Genomic DNA, 22,775 nt, shown 5'->3' with positions numbered 1-22,775 from the left:
GGATTTCAGCAAGGCCTTTGACAAAGTGCCCCATGATATCCTGGTGGAGAAACTGAGGAGTTTTGGGATACACCAAAGCACTATCTGGTGGATTAGGGCATGGTTGACTGACCGAAAGCAAAGGGGCAACCATTAGTGGGGAATCATCGGGATGGCGGCCAGTGACAAGTGGGGTCCCCCAGGGCTCTGTCCTGGGGCCGATCCTGTTTAATCTTTTCATAAATGACATGGAAGAGGGGGTGAACAGTCTGCTGATCAAATTCGCAGACGATACTAAAACTGGAACAGTGGCCACAACTGAGGAGCAGGTACTCCAGATCCAAAAGGATCTGGACAGACTATGGAAGTGGGCAGGAGACAACAGGATGGCATTCAATGTGGATAAGTGCAAGGTGTTGCACTTGGGGCATAGGAATAGGTGTCATAAGTACAGGTTAGGTGACAAGTGGCTGGAGAGCAGCACTTGTGAAAGGGACCTCGGGGTACTGGTTGACTGCAGGCTAAACATGAGTCAGCAGTGTGATGCGGTGGTCAAGAGGGCGAATACCACCCTTGGTTGCATAGCCAGAAGTGTGGCTTCTAGACTGAGAGAGGTATTACTACCACTCTATACAACTCTGGTGCACCCACAACTGGAGTATTGTGCTCAGTTTTGGGCCCCTCATTACAGAAAGGATATAGCCAGGTTAGAGTCAGTGCAGCATAGGGCCACAAGGTTGGTGGCCAATTTGCAGGAGATGGGGTATGAGGCGAGACTGAGGGATCTGGGTCTCTTCAGCCTGGAGAAGAGGAGACTCGGAAGGGATATGTTGGCGACATACAGGTATGTGAGGGGATGTCACATGGAGATGGGTAGAGACCTTTTCTCCCCTGCAGAGGAAGGCAGAACATGCTCCAACAGAGCAAAGTTCGGAGAACCAAGGTTCCATTTAGATGCCAGGAAGTACTTCCTGAAGTTAGGACCCTGAGGGTGTGGAATGGGCTTCCACAAGAGGTCGATGAGGCCACATCTGTGAGGGTGTTCAAAGACAGGCAGGACATGTACATGGTGGGCATGTTGTCAGCGGAGCCGGCTGGTGCTGGAGGTCAGACTAGATGGCCCGGGAGACCCCTTCTGACTCGCTCTGTTTCTATGTTTCATGCTGAAGCTCAGCAAAGATAAAAATGATGCTATTAAGCATGTAAATAATTCTGTCCTGCTTGATGTACCTACTCATATTACTAAATTATTTTTCACAAGAACCTAACAAAAGAGTTATGCCCAGAGTCCAGAGAATAGTACAACTAGTTTTGTATACCCAAAGGGACTTTGTGTTTGTCAAACAGAAATCCCCACCCTCCCACAATCCCTTGTCACTTGGGCAGGTGCCATAAGCTCACTGGAAGTACACATCTTGTGCAAGGAAAAGCTGAGGGTTGAATTCCTGGCATCTCCAAATGGGACTGCCTAAAACTCTGGAAAGCTGCTGCCAGTCAGATTAAACAATTCTTGGCTAGAAATGCTATGGGTATAAGATAGCTACCTAGGTTCCTATATGGCAAAGCATTTTTGAAACAGTTTTCAGGGATAGTTTTGTTATGTGGCATGAGGATCTATAGTTTAAAGAGGGTTAGGAGGTTTTTAAAAAAGAGGGAAAAGGGACATGTCCAAGCCCTTGGGTATACATAAAGTGTCCTGACCTTGATTTCACTGTTTATGTTCCTGCTGGTTATCTTTTCACTTTATGTTCCATAGTGTTTTGCTGTTTTACTCCCTCTTGGTTTTATTATGTACTTTTGTTATTCATTGTTTTATTGTTTGCATGTCATGTTTTTAATATATTGTACACCACCAAGGGAATTTAGGTTATTGGGCAGTTTAAAATGGCAATGAATTTTAAAAAAATAAAGGCCAAAAGAAAAAGCCAAGGCCACTCATTTCAAGTAGTGGAAGATCTATCCCCCCTCCCTCCAGTTTTTTTAGCTTAACTGGCTAAAACATGCTGTGCCCTAGAATACAGGCGAATGCCTAAAAGAATAGATGAGCATATTTTATTTCTTTATTTGTTTATGTTATTAATATGAAGAATGCCACATTGAATAAAATGGTCAAAAAAGCTGCTGGTTTGTGCATCCACATTTTCTTGTTTATCAACATTGCTGTAATTGGTCTTAGGGGCCCATGGGTGGAAAAGTAGGGTAGAGCTGTAACAACAGTAATTGAAATAAAATATGAAGGGAAAGCTTGTGTATTTTGTCCTATGGCAATTTGCATGCAGAACTCACATATCTTGCTATGATCCTCCTTCTCATGTTACAGCTTGCCATAAAAATTAGATACACAAGAGACTCATATATCTGCTTTTCATCATATCTTATAACTTCTAAAGTCATCTGAGCTGGTTGGACCATTGAGCACATTCCTTTACTTCGAGGCATAAGAGGGACAAAAGGAAAATTCTGATCCATCCCAACTTCCTTTCTACTTCTTCAATGCAATCTGACTTCCCACCACATCACTTCCGTTCACTGTCAGTCTCTGGCCTCTTCGCAGTCTCTCTTTCATCTGCTGTAGCCTATAAACCCTCATACATGCAACTGTATTTGTACGGCACCTAGCATGTTCCTCATGTTAACCTAATTGAAAATCAGTAATAGTAGAAATGCAGAAACTCCTGCCTACGGATGGAAACTATTAAACCACTGGGTACCTCTACTGAGTACTGAGAGCACATGATTAAAATCTACTCATATTTGAGGGAATCCCATACTCTACAATTACTGTGTGAGAACAAAGACATAGCCTAGCACTGATGTGGTAGAGTGGAGGAAGGAATTGCACAATTATCTATTCTTCACTACCTACAATATAATATAAAATACTAATGAGCTAGAATATTAGTGTAGTTAAGGAACATGGTGGAAGTTCATATATTCATGCACACTCGTGTGCAATTTATATAGCATTTTCAAGGGATACTTGTATACCCAGGGTGTGTTTTCCACATGTCTGCAAATATGGTGTCTTTTCTCTAATGTGTGAAGGAGGTCACATCCCTATAGGAACTTCTCTTCTGTCCACAAACCAAGAGAATTGAGGCAGCTTAAAGACTAATTCATTTGTTACAATGTAAGTCCACAGAAACTGATACCTATCATGATATATGTGTTAGCTGCCACAAACATATTGTTCCTTTTACTGAAAATGCCACCTCTCTGGAAATTTTTCCATCCCGTTTATTTAGAAAGAAAAGTATGAGCAGCACCAACAGAGAGGGAATTTAGGTGGTGTTACTAAGATAATGTTGTTCAATGCTAAAATACACCTCTCCTAATTATTGTAATGGAAAGCAACAAAGTAAGGCAAAAAGAGAGAATACAATCCCATTTGTAGTTTTCAGTCTGTAGCATATAACCCTGTCTTGTCAGCAATACCGTCTCTTCTGTCTGAAGCAATTAAAATTTAATCCTAAAAGCATTTTAGAGGGCTATCTTATTTAAAAGACAGAACAAAAGGTGACTGGCAGTTATTTGTCATTGAAGGTAAATAAATTTATGCAGCTTACATTATATGCTCTGCGATAAAGCAAGCTGGTAAAAGATGTGTTCGCGATGCATTAGAAATTAGTCTCAATGACAAACTCCAGCTCTCTGCTCCAGGAAAGCTGATGCACTGGCTAGACAGGTAGATATTAGGTGCTCAGGCTGTCTGGATGCTATGGAAATCACATTGTATGCATTTGACCATTGTCAATGGGACAAGACAAGTACCGAGCTCATTCTTATTCTAAGCCAGGAAGAGGGCCACATGTGCGTTAGCCTTTTTGCTGAAAGCCTGCCATATTTGTCAGTTCAGACGTATGTTAAGATAAGCTCTTTTTCCGTTATCTAATATTTCACCAGGCAGTGGAACCAAAGGATAAGCAGCACCTAATAACCTATGTGGGCAGGAAATCTTCAATGCTGTCAAGCTCAGCATAAAAGCTCAGAATGCCCCAGACAAGAAGTTCACAGCAGGCATTCATTTCATTCCAAAGGAAAAAGTTCGATTAATCACTTCATTTGGAAGAATGCTTTCTAGGGATCAGACTAAATATAGTTATAACATATAGAGAACCAGAAGGCAAATATGTAATGCTTTTACTGCAGTGCCATTGCAAATTCCCCACTCACTGTGATTGGCGGCTGTCACTCACAAATTAAAGTGGATTAAAAGGAGGTGACTACCCACAATGGCACAACACGTGAAAAGCAAGAGTAATCAAGGCAGTAAAGTGAACAAAGAACTCTGTTTCATGTAGTCAAATCTTTGTTTTCTCTGTAAAGTAAAATGGCAACAAGACCTTGGTATATATAGCCAAAATGCTGGGGCTTAGCTATGGAAAAAGAAGTTAACTAAATCAGTTATAAAAGGCCTACTTCAATAGTTTAGTGGGTCTGTGAATTAAAATTTGCATCTTGCTTCTTTAGTTCATGATCCCAATAATGTGTTGGCACAACTGTAACATGCAAATGGTTCAATCAGAAAAACAGCCACCAAAATTGCCAAAGATGATAGGGCACTCTGTCCAACCACTTTCTTCAGAATTGTTCTCCTCCAAGTCACACAATATCCATACAAATGTGCACTGGGCAGCTTGCAAAATGAGCAAAATATTGTGTGTAATTTGGCCCTAAGAACACCATGTCCCAGTTATGCAAGTCAACTTGCTTCACACTATACTGAAGTCATGTGTACAATAAAGGATCCCAAGGACATGCCAAGATCAGGAAAACTTGTGTGTATGCTCAACATTGCAGGTCAGAAGTCCAGATAGGTTGCTCAGTTACTGGCTTATTCACACACTATTTTTCTTGGCTATTAGACAGAGTCAATGTGAAAATTCAGGAATAGTTTAACCCTTACCACATTTTTGGCATAAGATGTTAATGGTAGCAGTCTCTGTCTACGCCAAACAGTTCATCAAAATCATGCATTAACAGAGCACAAAGAAACCAAAGGCTATAATTTTAGGCTTCTCATCATGTATATTGTTCCAGGGTCTTGTTTACTTTTTTAATTTCATAACTTTTTTCTTTAGGCTAAGCTCTTATTCTGTACACTTTTGCCCTTTCTTTAGATGCAGCAATTAAAAGACAGACTATATATTAGTCTGAAATAATTAATTAACCCACTGCTTATTTCATTCCTGCAGGCAGTGGCACAAACCAATTAGATCATGGAACAAAATACAAAACAAAGTGCTTTCAGTATTTTACTTGGCTCTGGAAAATGGAAGAACTCTCCCATTTCATTGCATAATGAATCTCCGAAGTCTCCAAATACCCTCAAGTACAGCAGAAAAGCCGCTCTGCAGAAGTTGGTGGACTACTCAGCGTCCTCTTAGACACAGAAGAATTCAGGCTTTGTTTACACAAGTTTGGTAACATTTTAAAGTCGGACCAGCCTCAGTCAGTTCTGGGACTGAGTCTAGCTAGGATGCTGCATAAGAAGACATTGAGCAAAATGCCTAACCAGTGCTGAATCTGGGCAAGGAATAGAACAGCTGGCTGGGGCCCATTGGGAGTTGTTGGCCTTTTCTTTGCCCCCACATGCACAGGATTGCACCCTAAAATTGATTGCAGCTGTAGCCGGTTGACTGGAATGTGTGGTGAAGTTTGTAACTGGACTTATGCACACTTCCTGATGACGGCATGGACTTTCCCAGGCTTTATCCAATGTAACCTGCTCCAGACTCAAGTCCAATATAAATTAGCAAAAAGCACTTGTCACATCTTTCTTTCTCTGTACTGTTCCACCCAACACAGCACAATTGTCATTGTGAGTGTGCACTGGTGTTAACTTGCAGTACCATATAAGCAACCAACTATGGTGGGGCTTACAACAGAAGATGCTCATAGTCAGTGATCCTGGTTGACACTGATGACATACAGAACTCTTGTCTCTTCTTTATGGCAAGCTGTGGGTGTGGGGAGCGCTAAAGAGAGGAGTAGGAAGATGGCTGGCAGGAAGTCAGCAGGAAGCAGATGGGTGTCGGGAGAGCCAACTGGACACAAGCTGATGATTGGGATGGGGCATGCATGAGTATGGAAGAGAGAAAGGGTTTCAGAAGAATTTTGGAGGAGTCCTGAAAAATAATGAGAATGAGTTTTCATGTACATGCATTAGGTTGAGAAAGGAAGATTGTGTGTGCATTTTTGTGTGATGGATAGAAGGGATGTGCACGTGTGTGTGGCGGGGAGAGAGAGAGAAGGAGAGAGAGCGGATGGACAGAGGGATAGGTGTATGGTATGAGAAAGAATGTGTGCTGGAATGAATAAGAGAAAGCACCTCAGTAGTGGTCCAGAGTGAGAGAGGAAGCAAGATGGGAGGAATGAGCTGGTTCACTGGCTGAGAAAGGAGAGAGAGAAAATTCCCCTTCCATTGTTTTTTGTTAGTACTAAAATGTATGGGTTCAAAAAAGCAGTATGTTTAGGTTGTTGTGGCTCAGACCTCAAGTCCATCTTGTACTGATTGTTTTGAGCTGCATCCCTTTGTGACTAGCCAAAGCACACATCACAGCCATTTTGTGGTGGTGCCCTGGACACTGGATCTAATTGTCAAAGGTGCCCACAAGCCCCAATATGTGGCCTACCTCTGTTCTACTGAATTATGAATAAAAGATTGCAAATTCCATGATAGTCTACAGCTGTCTAGGGACATAGTTTCATAATCTTGCCCAGTGAGTTTGGCAAAATGGCATTTTACTGTTAACACAGAATTGCATTAAAATAGGTATCACTAGCATGGTACTGCCGTACGGTGCAACTGCCATCAGTTGCTGCTCACAGTTAAATTCAAACCCTGGCACAGTAACGCTTTGTTTAAAATAAGACTTGAGAAGCAAACTTCCTGAAACAAAAGGTCAGCAGTAATATCAAATATTATGCCTTTCTCTGTAATACATGCAAACACTAACAGAAGATATCAATGCATTTAAGGTGATAGTTAAAATCTCAGCCCTGGGTTTTTGTAATTTTGTAAACAGACATTAAAAAACATACATACAAATGTTGCATATATTAATTATATATGGCACAACCTTTCATTGGACAGTACAACTACATTCACAACAGCAGTTTGGCCAACAAAATCAGCCTTATACTATTTGTTTTTGTTGTGGTATTATGGAAGGGGACATGATTTTGCTAACCAAAGAAATGTCTCCTTGAGAGCAGTTTCCAAGCATTCCATTCTCTAATGAAAGAATTGGAGCAGAATGCCTCTTTGCTAATGCTATATTTCAGTCATTAAAAATGTGCATTTGCGATTTTAAAACAGCTAGAGGCAAAACACAGAGAAACAATGCTCTAGTTTCCATTTCATGTTCCTAGAGTAGCTGCCGAAACTGCACTAGTATAAATAATACTGTTTGTACCTGGAAATATGGCAAGCCTAAGTTTCACTGTGTAACTCAACTGGAATTATTGCTCCACTTCCAAGTGTGTCTCAGTCTGGAAATTATATTCAGGGTCATGCTAGTTGGTGGTATGAAAAACCAAAGGTTATCTGAGGGTTGTTTAACTCTAGCATAACCCTTAATGGCCAGGTTTGCACAACACACCACAACCTCACTGAGGGTTGCATATCTTGTATAATAGGACGGCATACAAATGCTTTTAATAAATCAATAAAATCAAAACTGGTGCCCAGTTTATGCCATGGCTCATTGTGGGTTAAGTAGTCCATGGTGAGCCTGGCATGATGTGCCAGGTCATTGCCTAACTGGGTTTCGATCTGTTACTTGCAGACTATGAGTTACAGGTTATCAACCAACCACAAGCAAGCACCAAAATGGGCTGTCTTGTTGTACCTGTAGAAATACTTCATTGTTTTGCATGGATATCTTTAGAGGGATGTGACTGGCCATAAACACACGGATATTTGTACAGAAGTATTAAAGGAAAGGTTAGCTTAATTATTAAAAAAGGTCCATCCCAGTTCCCAAACAAAGCTCTTCTCTCTCCTACATGCATGCATTGCTCAACAATGATAATGTTCACTGAAGATCCCAAATTCAACTATTTGCAACGATATAATCTTCCCCAACATTTTGCAAAGAAATCAGAGTATTCTTGTGTGTGGATGTGTAGGGCCAGGGACTGAGACTGGCAGCTCAACAGCATTGTCCAACGTAAAAGTGAAAAGCCAACATGATCCTTTCTTACATGAAGCAAAACAGAAAACAGGACCAAAAATGCGCACAAGCAAATGGAACCATATGACATCAATGCAAGGTCCAGTGCATAGCAAGTACACATACTATTTTCATTACATTTAGATAACATTGCACCCCATTTTACTACTGCAAAGTATCAAGACATAGCAATAAATTACTAGTCTAAGATCAATAAGTAAGTTTAGGATAGAGTTCATAACCAGAAATAACAGCTAATAACAGAATGTCTCTGAGTGTGTATAGAGTGCTTTCCCCTCACCATTGAACCACTGTTTCCTGAAAATGTGGCATTTGAAGGTTTGTCCACAACAATGCTCTGAAAAATGAAGTCCTGGCTGTAATGGGACAGTTAGAGCATATGCAACATAACTCAAGCAGAATGGAAGAATCTTAACTCTTTCTGACCTAGCTCTGAAAAGTTACAAGAATAAATCAGACATATATAAGGCTTGTGCTAGAATTTATGCTCATGATTTGATTTAAAAGTTTCTAGTTCTCAAGGACTCATAAGAGCATTTGAAAATGCCCCCAGTCATTAGAAATAGGGAAGAAGAAAAACTATGTTTTTTGTGTTTTAAAACCGCATTATATTACATCCAATATTATGAGTATGAGAGGCTGGTTTGGATTGATTGGAAACATGTTTTCCTGTCTCAATATAGCTGTAAAACTCACAGCAGCTACTGATTTAACAGTTTGTAATTGTAGCATCGGTACTTTGCAGTTACTTTGAAAGATGTACACATATGACAATCCTGTCACAGAATATGCTATGTACTGATCAATATATATATAAACTACACACGTGCACACACACATGCACACAAGCAAGCAAGCAAGCACATACACACAAAGTTTAGAGATATTTGATCCAGCTCCAATGCCTGCATCCGGCCAAAACCCATCCGATCATTCCAAAATATGACGTTAGGACATGTCCTTAGTGTGCTTCAACTTGTATTCTCCTAAGGCTTCATATTCAATTCATCCTTACAAGAGATGCATTGTGTGTTCCATACTACTGAAACAATAGAAAGCAACATAAGCATAATAATTGCCTCAGGCTGACATGGTATAGGAGCCAGAACCCAGCAGAATGGAGGAGGGAAGACCGGCCAAAATTAGGCTAAGCCACTAATTCTGGCTCTGTCTCCATTCTCAGGCAATGGTATCCAGAAGACTTAAGCACTGCATTTAACATCTAATTGTAAATTTCAGCTCCAGCCATGGCTTATTATGCTTCCATGCTTGTCATGTTTTCATATTTGCTTCTCTGCTATCAAAAAGGTAACCATCACCCCACCCATCCATTGCTATCCTCCAGTTAGGTCACTAATCCGAGGTGGAAAAGGACACCAGGTTCAGGAGTATAGATCGCACAGCTGCTTGCTCCATCCTGCACCCCACCGATGCTGCCAGTGTTGTCTCTATAACTGTAACTGCCTTCTTCCAAGGCAGGACTTGGCAAAATCCCTTTCTACATCCAGAACAGAACTCTGCCAGCAGGTAAAGCAGCAAGAGTTAGTCCAAGTCAACTCATCCCACACTCATCCCACTAGCAGCACACTAGCTTACTTGCCAAAGGAAGAAGGCTCCTGTCATGCCTGAGACCCTGACTGGTCAACTGATTCAAAAAGAACCCGACGACCGGGCCTGTCCGTCTTTTCCTACCTCCCTTGCGTAAGTCCTTTTCCTCCCATAGTTTCTTCCTGTGCAGAGAATAACTACCATCCATGAAGACTTTCCTTTACCTTCAAGGCAAGAAATGTTGACTGCAGTCACAACAAGCAACCCTCTGTGGTTATCATGGGTCCTGGTTCATCATCATGAGCTACCTGATAGAAGATCAAATGGTTTCTAGGTTATTATAACTTCCATCCTTTCCTCTCAGTCCTCCTGCTGGTGACATGTATCTCGTCAGTCACTGTGCCTGAAATCCAATCCCATGATGCCTGCCTCTACCTCATCGGTCCGCATGTGCAGGCCGGATGACTGGAACAGCTTCTGCAGTGGATGCTCTTTCCAGACGATTCTGTGGTAGTTATTTAGCAGGACTATGGAAACTGTGATCCTGAGTTCAGACAACATGACAACCCATTGGTGGCACAGGGAAACCATGGAATAAACTGCTGTTTCTTACTGTGGTTTCTAAATATCACGCTTATCATGGTGAAATACTATCACTAGGTTCAGACAACAAGACAGACCAACACTGGTGAAAAGAAAAAAGAAATGTACCATGGCTTGCCACTCTGTGCTTGTGGGTGTTTATATATACTTGCTTGCTTCTACAAAGGCAAGACCAAGAGGCTAAATGTAGAGTCAGATAGCAAATTACACCCATGGCTGGTTGTAAATAAGGATGCAGGAGGACGGTTGTCACGTGGGCTAATTTGAGCTTGGTGGCCATTGCCCCATTCGCCATTATGGACCTGGGTCCACTAAAACAGTCTATTTTAAGCATGGACTGCACAGTTTGAATCTCCAGATGGCTGGATCTGAGTTGCAGAATTCTCAGTGTGAAAACAGAAGAAGGAGCTTGTTATGTATCTATCACTTGCCTCCAGAAGGTGAAGTACTTTGTGAGCTAGTGACTTTCATATACAATTCCACACAAGAAAATGAGCACTCATCCACTGGAATTGCTCAGACAGGTAAAAGATATGATTTTACGATGCAAGAAGCAATTTAAAACCTGTTTCTCACTTTAAGAGTTTATGCAGCTAGAAATAAATGCATCATTGGTTGTTAAATAATATCAACTGAAATCTATTAAAGGATACACACCATCATCAAAGCTTTCATGGGGCAACAATGGTTAGCCTTACACTGAAAGCTACATATATAATTATCCCAAAGGGACTCCACTGTCATCATTCTCCAGGACTCAAGATACCCAGTCTGTATAAACCGCAGGCAGATTATGTTAAAATATGTGCATACATGAAATAAAAACTAACTGCATCATTGAGCTTATGCAGAATAATATATACACTCTAGATACAACTGATACACAAAAGTCTTTGTAGAAACTGAAGAATTCTAGGAAAATCATGAAATAGGAATACAGGATTAGGCAGGATCACCGCGAGTAACAGAACCGAAGACCTATGGAAATAGCCTGTTGAAGGAAATGATACAAAAAGCAGAGATGCTCAGACATCAAGCCAATCTAATAATTTACCAATAAAAAAAGATCTAGAGGGTTGGATCCAGATTTGGTAATCCTTAGGATAGAGCTACTGAAACCAATGAGCTTAAACTATTCATGCTGAACTTCAGTCTCACCAATTTCAATGAGTTATCGCTGAGCTGATCGAGGATCCAAACCAGAGCTAAGTGTTGAGAGCAGTGAAAGCACACAGCTATGTGAACCTAGTCAAGAAAAATCTAGGAGCAGGAAAAGGGGAGAAAGGAACAGGTCAAAAATAGAGGCAAGGAAGAAGGCTAAATGGTCCAGTGATCATATGTAGGAGCCTGAACACCCAAAGCTAGCTGATGTCTTCTTCAGTTAAAGGTCCATGTTTCATTTAGAACATTTTGTCTCCAGAAGAGTTAACTATTAGGTTGAAATTTTTTATTTAAATAAAAACATACTACAAACTATTAGGGGAACCTCACTTGTAGCTACTCCAGTAGATCTGAACAACAAGTCTTGGCAGTTCAGTTCAGGAAGAAGCTAGTGGCTAGAATCAAGGATGTGAAGGTTAATTCTAAAATGGCAAATGACAAAAGCAAAAGATGGCATCACGTTATCACAAGTATGCTGGTACCACTGAATTGTATGTGCATATTTTGCAGAGGTAAACCAGCTTAGCAGCAAGGCTGTGTCATTTGCCTATTCCTACCATAAGACAAGCACTTGTGTGAAGCATGGTACTGTATCCCTTGCAATCTGCCCACAACCCTGGAATTCTGCAACTCTTTTCACCTGGTGGCCTTATAGAAACCCTGCACATTGAAGAAGATAGACTTGCCTCTTCTAACACATATGTAGAAAATGTAAACATATGAGATTATAAGCACAGTGGTTAATATTCCTCTTGCTCTCACAATTTCTGGGTGTTCCCAGATGGCAGGCTCCTTGCTACCAGTTAGAAGACATTGCTCTGCTATTCCACCTGTTTCTCCTTAACAGATTTTCTGTGGTAAGGGCTGTGGGAAAATGGAAGAAGTGATGGGAAAACCCAAGGGGGGGGGGGTTGTATGTGGATGATGACTCATCTGGACCTCCCACCCCAGTAAAATTGTGTGAATGAGGCAGAGGATTGAGGTACAATTAAAAGCTTTGCTTTCTTTTTTTTTTTGCTGGCTCAAACCTAACAAGGACATATTTTTCGCAGTGCCCTGTCAAGCACCAATTCTATAAGCATGTAACACTTGCTGTGAATAATGCATTTGTGATATATTGTTAATTGTTAATTTAATCTAAACACAGTCTTATTTTCAGTCGCATGCTCAAGATGGTCTAGAGTGCCTTGTTCACCTCTTCTGTCACCTTCCTCCATCATCATTCTCTCATTGACAGACAAATCTCAGACAAACCCTGAAAAATTAAAGCCTGCTCCAGACATGTCTAGACTTCAGTTGTGCCAGGCAAGGCATTCTTGAACTCTCCAACCTTTATGGGAGGTGAGCAGCTCAGACAGACTAAACTGACCCACCAGTAGCTAATGCCCCGGACACCTTACAATGCAAATAGCTTTAATCTCATTAAAAGTGACACAACTTGGGAAGAGGAGGGAGAGATGAAAGGGAAGGAAGCCAAAAACACAGACAACACAGGCAATCTTTTTCAACAACTCAAAACATATAACTTCTATGTGACTCTGTTTTCTCTTTTGGAGAAGGGGAAACCCAAGATAGCAGATCTGATAGTCTGAGACTTATAAAAAGCACAATGGTATTGGTAGAAAAGGTCTCCAAGACCGTGACAAAAGCAAAAAAGCATGATGACTAATACAAGGTAGGAAGCCTGAGCCAAGTGTTTTCTTTCCTGTACACCAATTAACAGCATATGCAGGCTGACAAGAAATAGTGCTGAGAATATGTAGGCCAACTTTCCTCCTCCTTTTTTTTTAAAGATTGCAAACTTTCCTGATATATCCCATAGCCCCCAGCGTGGTATCACTGGTGTCACAAAAAATTCTTTCAGGACAACAAAGTAACCTGAGTCACACCACCATGGCTGTTGATAGTGCTGAGGGAACCGATTCAATTTTGCAGGTTTACAACAACATGACTTATCTACAAGATTGTCTTTTCTCTAGTATCACGAATACATGATGTACTGTGGGTAACAAAAGTAAACCACCAAAAAGGTAATCGATAATAATCTGATTTATGAGTTTTAAATAAATCAGTACTTACTGGAGATACCAAGGAGATATATGTCTAAGAAATAGACAAATTGAGAGATGGATTATGAAGGCTTATGCTGTATTAATATAAATGCCCTTCAGCTCTTCATAAAGGCACAAGTAAGGGGCATGCTATGCATTAGATATTTCTTATGATGAATTGATATTGGTAAACAGTATGTTCATATTGTTTCAAATTTTATTAAAGGAACAAGAACTGATGAAAACAAGCTTCTTTCATCAAGTTTTTCTTTTTTGGCTCAGTTTCTTCATGTTCAGTACAGAGACTTCAGAGTCTTTGCCAACAAGAAGAAACAGATATTTTCTACGGCTGTCTCCTAGTCATCTCTGTATAAACCATCCACTTTCAATAATATAGAAATTCTGCAAAAATCATTAAAACCTTTAAGTACACCACAAGACATTAGAAATTAAATAAAAATATCGAACTTTTGTGTATCACTGTAATGACTTCTAAGATACTGGACCAACGGTACAACCCTATACAAGTCTACTCAGATGTAATCCCCACTGAATTCAATGGGATTTATTTCCAGATATGCAATATAGGGTTCCTGCTTTAACAGAAGGTTTGTTCTGTAGGGTTATTATGTCTATCAGAAGTAATTAACACTCGAAACAGCTTTTGGGTCCTGTATTACAAGCAGCACACACCAAACGGCAGTGTGTATTAATATGTTTTTAAATTAAATAAGCCAGGAAAAAACCAATTGGAAATGTGACTTGCACATTTTAGGTACTGTATAAACTTCTTTCATTTTCCTGCCTCAGGCACCTCCAGGAGACCCTTACAGCTTTCATGTCCTGTCCTCTTGCCATGGCACAAGTGTATGGTAACAGGTCTTTTACAGTTAAAAGACTACACCTAGACAGGAATTGTTTAATAGACATGTCATCTCCATGAGGTGGATGGAAATGCCTGCAGCCCTATGACAAGTTTTGCTCTGTGCTGCAAACATAAGGCAAAGTGTTATGAAACAGCCAGGCAGAACTGATTGCTTTCAACCTTCAACTATGAGAGCATGTAACTTCAACATTTGAGGTTGGATCCCTACTTTTAGGTAACGTATCACAAAGACATATTCTGTGACCGAAAATATGCCTTGTAAACATTCATATCACTTGCTCAATTGGATGTGTTGGAGATTATCTGTTTATTCAGATGATAAACTATCCTACAGGCTTAATGCACTGCAGCAAATACAAACCTCTAGGAGAGACAGTTTTTTCACCTTTCTTTTTCGACCCTAGTCAGTTCAGAGCAGATGAAAATGGGTACTCTCACCAATCCATCACTTATTTGATTGAAGAGGGAACGTGTCCTTGATTGGCAGTGGCAGACAAGGGGACTTGCTCCTTGACACATTGCCTCTTCCATTAAGAACAGACTGGCTGAGGAATACTTTGCAAAAGGAGCTGTGGCTGTTATTCCTCAGTTGCACCAAATATTCTAGCATGTTTGCATCCATAAAGACAGACATTACTTTACATACATACATGCAACTGAAATACAGTGGCCTGGTTCACATATAATTGTGAACCCATGATTAATTTAACCTATGGTTTCTTGTCTACCTGTCCCGGAATTTGTCTGGCAGACTACTGAGCAAACTTTGGTTTATTTTCCCAAGACATGAATTGTTTGTTTCTTTCCTCCTTCCCAAATTCCCACCACATGACTTTTCAATACTGTGAAGCAGCTAGTTTTTTAAATGGCTCTTGGCTCTAGCAAAACCATTAATGAACAACCCACAGCCCTAGGTTTACATGTAATATCAACCTATAGTTTAAACAACCCAACAAAAATCCATATGCTTTCTTTCTGGGTTGTTTGTGGTTAACAAACCATGGCTTGTTAGCAAAGCTGTATTTACACATCACAACAATCCAGAATTCAATGACCCCTAACATGGTTAGTGTGATGCACAACTATTAGAAATGGGAGTCCCCCATTACAGGTAAGATTATGGCTTATGTACATCACCTTGAAAGCTTCAGCTATAGACTGATTCACACTTAACACTTAAGAACATATTTCATTCCAGGATTTTCATATTCTCCCTTGACGTACCAAGGATATTGCAAGATTCTTCTGTTTCTACTGACCAGGTAGCTGATTTCGCATGAAAAATATCAAGCTATCTGAGAGATGCAAAATACTACAGTAAAGAACAAGAAAACTATCTGAAAAATCTCCCATATAGGAAAGTAACCCACAAGCATAGAAATCTGTCTTCTCAAATAAGACTCTAATATTAAATTAAGCACTGCTATATTACATAATTTATTATTAGTGGCTGAGATAGATTTTTAAAATTAATACCTATCTTACTATTATTAAATGTTTTAATTTATTTATAACCCAGGCCCACAGTATTGCTATTAAATATTTACTCAATTTATGACACAGCAAATCTTGCCTATAACACAAAGCATAACAAATGTATCACACAAGATGCAAATTCTCAGATGCCCCTTCCAATCCATCACAGTGCCCATATTTATTTATTTTCCTCTATATCCACAAAGTGTAATAAGTATGATACTATACAAAGTGCTCCTGGTTTGTCACTCATATTTTTATGTTCTGCTCCTCTAATTTACAAAGTTAACGAATGAAAGAACTACATTATAAATGGAGCTTTCATGCATGGAAGAAAAGAAAACTAAAGGCCAGACTGGTAGGCAGTCAAAACCTTACTAATCGGAAAGCCTTAGACTTCTAAAGGAAAACCCTACACAAGCTGGCAGTTAGCCCAAGATACTGTGCATTACATGAAAATGACCATATGATGTGAGAATCATGTTCTGCACCAACCGCCAGTTTAGACTCAAAGAAAACTGAACTGCTGACATTTTCATGAAAGAATTTCAAAGACAAATACGTAATTGTGTTCCACTTGCTGACCTCTGTAATCTGTACATTTTCAGTGTTTCCAACTAAAACAAAATGATACCCAGTGGAGAAGCATTCAACTTTCATGATCTCAGTACACAAAACAGTTCAAGCCAGAGAGAGGAACCAAAGTGGAAAACACTGAAAGGTTTTGTTGTTGTTTTTCCTTCACCCCATTCCCCAGAGAATGACAAAATATGTTTATGATGGGTTTTCATCACAACCTGATTTTTTTCTCTATCTCTAAGAACTGTCTTTTCTGTATGGAGATGTGTGGGGATGAGCGAGGGTCTAAGTGAGCTGCAAGTCTGTTTTGTTCTGCTAACAAAGACACAGAGAGAAGAGGTCTCTCACTGGATCTGGGGCAGCCTATGCCATGTGACTCCTGCCTTGCACGCGCAAAGCTAAACATAACATCTATCTCTACCCAAGCCCTCCATGCCAATGTCTTGATCGAGTTATGGCGGGCAAGGAGTCATCTCCTGGTGCACAGTGAAAGACAGGGACAGGTTGCTGTGACTGCACAGGAGCGATCCTACTTGGTGCCTCCACCACCTGCACAAGTGCTAGACTGAGAAGAGTCCCTGCTCTCAGACTGGCACCAGCTGAGTGACTGATGCATCCTAGAATTTATGACTGTTCAACTTCAGCTGCTTACAATAACATCTCTCAGAACAGGGCATCACATGGGATGAACTGTCTGTGCCTGAGATCATCACAGCTGACGTATTCGACTCTTAGAAATGCATCCTTCTTTTGTGAATTCAGCTGGTATTGTCCTCTGTATTCTGTTGCCCCCCACATCGAGTATTGGACATTCAAACTCCTCTGCCTTGTTTCTCTGCGTTTAAAAAAAGAACATAAAAATAAAAATCTCATGCAAATACAATTATCTTCTGTTTTCCTATCCTCAGATTATCTGAAACACTTTGTAATCCGGATTGACTCTGTGCCCCTGCCCCCACAACCCCTTTGTAGTTCAAATTCCATACAAACCTACACGAACAAGGATTATCCTGTTTATCTGAATTTACCATTGGGCAAAGCTACAGACTGCAAAATCTTTCCTGATCCCTGCACAAGTCCACTTCTATGGCAGAGATGGTATTACTGTACTTCGTCCTGACACGTTCCCTTCATTCGTATTCTGTCCTTCCAATGCACAGATATTACACGTGCTGCTAAATCCCAACAGGCATATACTCCACAGGCATCTATCCGCACATCCAACCACAAGTCCCATTTTTCTTTGTTTTGTTTGTTGTGTTTTGTTTACTGGAGAAGCAACAGCGCTTGGGACCAAGAATGTCTTCCTCCAAGGGGAGCAATCCTGGGCTCAGCATCGCCTGCAAAAGTTAACTTATAAAACCAGGACTGAAATCTGCTGAGGAATGAATGGAAAACTGTCTGTCACAGGCTTCTTCAACTTGGTGCCCTCCGGAATCCCCCAGCCAGCATGATTCTGGGCACTGTAGTTAATGCAACCAGAGGGCACCAGACAAGGAAAAAGTGCTCTATCGTGTTTTCCTAGGTCTTTTAGGATTGTGCTTACTCTGTGGTGAGGATAATGCATTCTACACATGCTCAAAGGCACATTTCCTCTACTAATATTACACATGTTTTATGGCTGAGCCATGACATTCGAAATTGACTCCAAGACTGAGCACTCACTCATATTACAAAAAACCCTATCACTGGCAACCTTATCACTGGCTTTCAGGCAAGACTGCAGTGTCAGAGTAGAGCAGCGCAGCTGCAGTTTCCCCCATTTCTGCTATTGAGTCCTTGTGAGCCTTTCTAATATTCTTTCTCAGTCCTAAAGAAGCCTATTTTTGTAAAACTCAAATTTCAGATTTTTGGAAATTCCCCAAACATGCTGGTTGAATGAGGTTTTAGTATTCACTGGCTGTCTGATGGCAATGATCTCAGAAGTAAACCAGTCACGTCAACAAAAAAAAATCAATTTTAAAATGATTTGGCTTGTGGGTGGTGGTGCATGGGGACTGCCATACCAAAAATTCAAAAATATAGGCAAAGCCCTCTGTTCTGAGAAAAGCCAATGGTGTGTACTCGGTATTGGTGTTGCCATGTTCTGGAATAACATTCTTTTAACGTAAGACGCATATAGCAGCTGAATAGGAAGTTATATCTTATTCTAAATACTTTCTGGATTAGTGAACAAAACAGCAGGGCTTGTGCAACAGAAACACGACATTTTCTTTCAAGCTGGCTCAATACAATATGATTTTTCTGGCTTCACTCTTACTTTTCATTGCCCAAATAATTAAGATATACAGGGGAATGTCAGGTTTAAGCCAATCAACAAGCATTCTGGCTCCTTTCCTTAGTTCACTCCCCACCCACTCCCACTCCCCACAGCACTTCCGCACTCTCCTTAACATGCATTAGGAGGAAATGCAAAGGGAGGAGACAGGGAAAATGAGGCATTGCAAAAAGGAAAGGACGGATAAAGCAAGCCATGGATTTGAAGTGGCAAACCAAGCTAGGATACTGTAAAAGAAAATCTGCACCATGTTCACCCCCCTGTTGTTTCAGGGCGACTGCTGAGAGAGGCTTGGAGGGCTGCCACTGTAATGAAAGTAATAAGATGTTCTAGGCAGTGTGCCTCTGCTTGGGAAAGGGTGGGTGAAGGGATTAAATAAAAGAACCAGAAGGACACAGATGTGATGAATGTGCTATCAGGATAGATTCCAAGCCACTACAGCTGCAAAATATTCCCATGTGTTTAAAACATTCAAACACTGACATTTGTCTGAGACTGGAAGTCTAAGTGAGCAAAGTAAGGAATCAAGTCACTCTTGTTTTATTCTACACTGCATCCTGATTTTAAAAAAAATAGAGGAGAGAGTCTTGTAGACTGCTAACTTTAAGAAAAGTTTTATTTTGTAGTAAAGCTCCTTCTGTCTAATAACTCTGCTTATTGCCTTACATTCAGTATTCGAATTCAAAGATTCTCAACCGGGTGTTTTTTTGTTTTTGGGGCTCATGGTCCCCTTTTGAGCTTCATTTACCTCTGTGACCCTCCTAACAGTTACTGTTACCTGGAGAAAAGGTACTTCACCAACTGAACTATGGCATGGCCCACGGGGGTGGGGAGGGGGGCATATGGTCCATGGTGAGAACCACTGCACTAATTCATGTGTGGGTGTGCATGAAAGAACAGATGCCTAAGTTCGGACTGGTTTGGACATGCATCCGCTTCACCTTGTTTCTCACCACTTTATTATTCAGACACTCAACGACTGGAAGCTCAGTATATGTGAAACTGGCCCAGACAGGTTTAACTGAAGAAACTGTGTGCTAAACAATCATATGGGGAAACCTCTATAGTCCAGACCTGTAGGATGTTTCAGCCTGTATTATTCCCTTCCAGGCCATAAGCCTGGCAGGAACTGCCACAGGATCAGTGCAGGCAAAGGTCAGTCCCTGCTTCTCCAAATCAGTGATCCAACACACAACTCGAAGCCCTGCAAGTTGCCATAGAGAAGTGATATAACCCAAGCATGAGCCAAATGAAGTCATGGTTGGGCATCCTTAAAGTGGCCCTCCTCATATGGTGCATCCCGTCTCCAGTGGGAGTCCCAAATAAAATTGACCAAGTATTCATTGATTAGCAACATCTACCCATCCAAGAAAACCTTTTCTCAGTTGCACTATTAGACCCACGTAAACAGTGTCAGTTTAATAATCTTCTTATTGTATTTCCTTTTTTTCTCCCACAAAATAGAAAAATTCTGATTTACCAGAAAGTGATCACTTAAAAAAAATACTGTGCTGGATGAGAAAGTACACTTTGAACTTCATAGCAGCCCCAAAATAGACTGCAAAGAGGAAGCGGGAGGGGTGAGTTCCTTTCTACTTACAAAGAACTGAGCTAGCCGATATAGATCAAGTAAAACAGCCCTGACACGGAGTGCAGCCATTGGTAAAAGTCCTCCCCTCTTTTCCCAGTCTGGTCTATTTTAAGATCACAGCACAGGAAACTTGGCAGCAAATGTTTCTGAAAGTTGCCCTCATCACTTCCACAAATTCAAATTGTTTTTAAGGGAACAAATCACAGCAGTTGTAGGGGTCAAGGGGTGGGGAAACTATTAAACAGCAATATTTCTGCAGTATTATGGAGTCTTAGATAAGCATTCCAAATTACTATTCAGAACTAAAAGTATGAGTGGGCAATGCCTTCACTGGGTCACCTAATATATTAATTATTAAGGTTAGCAATTTTTTGTATTAACTATTTACAATCAGTGCAAAGCCATAGGACAAGTGGGCAGAGAGCAGCCAGTGCAAGTTCTAGGTTCTTTCTATGGATTTCCCCATGAAAAGAAAGTCATTGTACAATATTCTGTACCGAAAGGCTCACAGGTAGGACAGTAAATTCCAAATGCCAGTGCTGTGGAATAATAACAACAACCCCTGAATTTTGCACAGGGACCTAACATAAGCAAAAGAAGTGGCACCATTGCATTAGCAGTCTGTTCCGTTCCCAGTGCACCATCGCTGTGCCCCCAAAGTGATGTATGAACAGCAAGGATTACGGTGGTGGGGGTTAAGAACATAATATCGGCCGTTCTGGTTCAGCCCAATGGTCCATCCAGTCCAGCCTTCTGTTCACAACAGTGGCCAGCTGGCTGCCCACAGGATCTCACAAGCAGGATGTTAGCACAACAGAGCTCTCTTGACCGCGCTTCCTAGCAACTGGTGTATGCGGACACACGGCCTCTGATGCTTAGGTAGCATCACACTGGCCAAGGAGTGAGAACAGCCAAGGAGTGAGAACAGCGGTTGCTCAGGTAACAAAGGTCTCTGTCTCCATGTGATAACCATTTAAGCACTAAAAAATGAATGAGTAGTTGCACCCTGTAAAGCCCCCTGTTCCTAAGCACATTTAATGGACAAACACACATTTAGAGGGTTCTTTTCCTGAATGTTTCACTTTGTCACACGTTGTTGTCAATACATTTTACTGACACATCCCTGTGTAATATATTCAGTAAGATAGTTTCTTCTGTGAGATTAAGGCTACATCCCAGTCCGAATATACATTTGCTTGTGATTTACATAGGCACGATTTATATAAGACACTCATTAGTCAGCTCTGCTGTCAGCCTGAAGTTGTATACGAAATTGAGCGAGGCAGTACCTCCTACACACCTCACAAAAGGTGCGTGGAATCTAGCTACAGAAATGTTTTCGTGCCAAAATATCGCTGTCAGAACTGCTTTTTTCCCATCAGTTAAAAACCTCTCTATCTAAAAGGAACATCGAGGCTGCACAATTCAGTTCTTAAACGTGACAAAATTAAGGTTGCAGAAATACAGGCTCCAGCACTTTGGCCCTCTAAATATGTGTTGCTAAAAATGCTTCATGGTAATATTAAACACAGTTGCTCAGTTATCATCCTCCCACCCAACAGCTTTCATGTTGCACCTCTGAGCACTCTGTACTTGCTAAGCAAAAGGAATGGACACCTCACTCTCCCCTCTAAAATATATTATTTCTCCTGAACTCATGATAAACTGAAGTTAAATAAAGTTACTAAGGAAATAACAGTGCATAAGTGCTGACTGTGCAGTCTGAAAGGTTTCCATCTTCTTTGCTGCACAGCCAGTTCCTTGAAAAATGTCACCCTTAGGGTGGGATAACAGTCATCTCAAGATTACAAATTTGACAGATTTGAGCATTCACCAGAATGGACAGTCTTTTTAGATGTGGATGCATCTTATTTTCAGCAGTTATGGATATCTTTAATAAGTCCTGAAGCATTCTTTTTAGTATTTCAGATTCTGGAATGTAGCTTCTGCTAGAACTACAGCAGGTACCCACTCACTCTACATCAGGAAGGAGGTCAAGAGGAATCCTTTTGTCTTTTTAAATCATTCTTATGGGTTTTAATATTTTTAAAAATGATTTTATGGCTTTTTTGTGGTTTCTGTTCATTATTTATTTATCAGTAAATAAACAAATGGCTTTCCAAAAAGGTGGTAGAGAAATATTTTTAACATTTTTATTTATTTATATTCTTATTCCCCACTCTTCCACCCAAAGGAGCACAGATTGACTTACAGTATAAATAAAGCAAGTACCCAAAAAGTACAAAGCAGGCTTCTCCCACCAGACACCTTCTCAATGTGTTGTATGGCTGGGGAATGCTGGGAATTGTAGTCAGGAGGATAACAGGTTGGAGAAGGTTGACACAAGTTGTTTCAATTGATGCTATGTGGAGTGATATAAACGTATAGCAGCCACTACATACAACCCTTGATAAGCTTTTCTGTG

General features: G+C 40.7%; 1 protein-coding gene across 3 annotated transcripts in view; it reads right to left on the bottom strand.

The window, feature by feature from the left end:
• LDLRAD4 (low density lipoprotein receptor class A domain containing 4) overlaps positions 1-22,775 on the bottom strand; it is a 324,657-nt gene that overhangs the window by 50,899 nt on the left and 250,983 nt on the right. Inside the window, exon 1 of one of the 3 annotated variants that reach the window (XM_044426641.1) lies at positions 9,950-10,299. The exons of the other annotated variants lie outside the window; for them this stretch is intronic. The gene's annotated coding sequence lies outside the window, so the exon portion shown is untranslated. Of the gene's footprint in view, positions 1-9,949; positions 10,300-22,775 lie in introns of those variants that run through there. 3 annotated transcript variants of the gene reach the window in all.

The sequence above is a fragment of the Varanus komodoensis genome, unplaced genomic scaffold (assembly GCF_004798865.1).
Source record: "Varanus komodoensis strain SLA01 unplaced genomic scaffold, ASM479886v1 scaffold17, whole genome shotgun sequence".
Taxonomy (NCBI): domain Eukaryota; kingdom Metazoa; phylum Chordata; class Lepidosauria; order Squamata; family Varanidae; genus Varanus; species Varanus komodoensis.
Note: the sequence above shows the minus strand (reverse complement) of the source record. Positions and strands in the feature narration are given on the sequence as shown.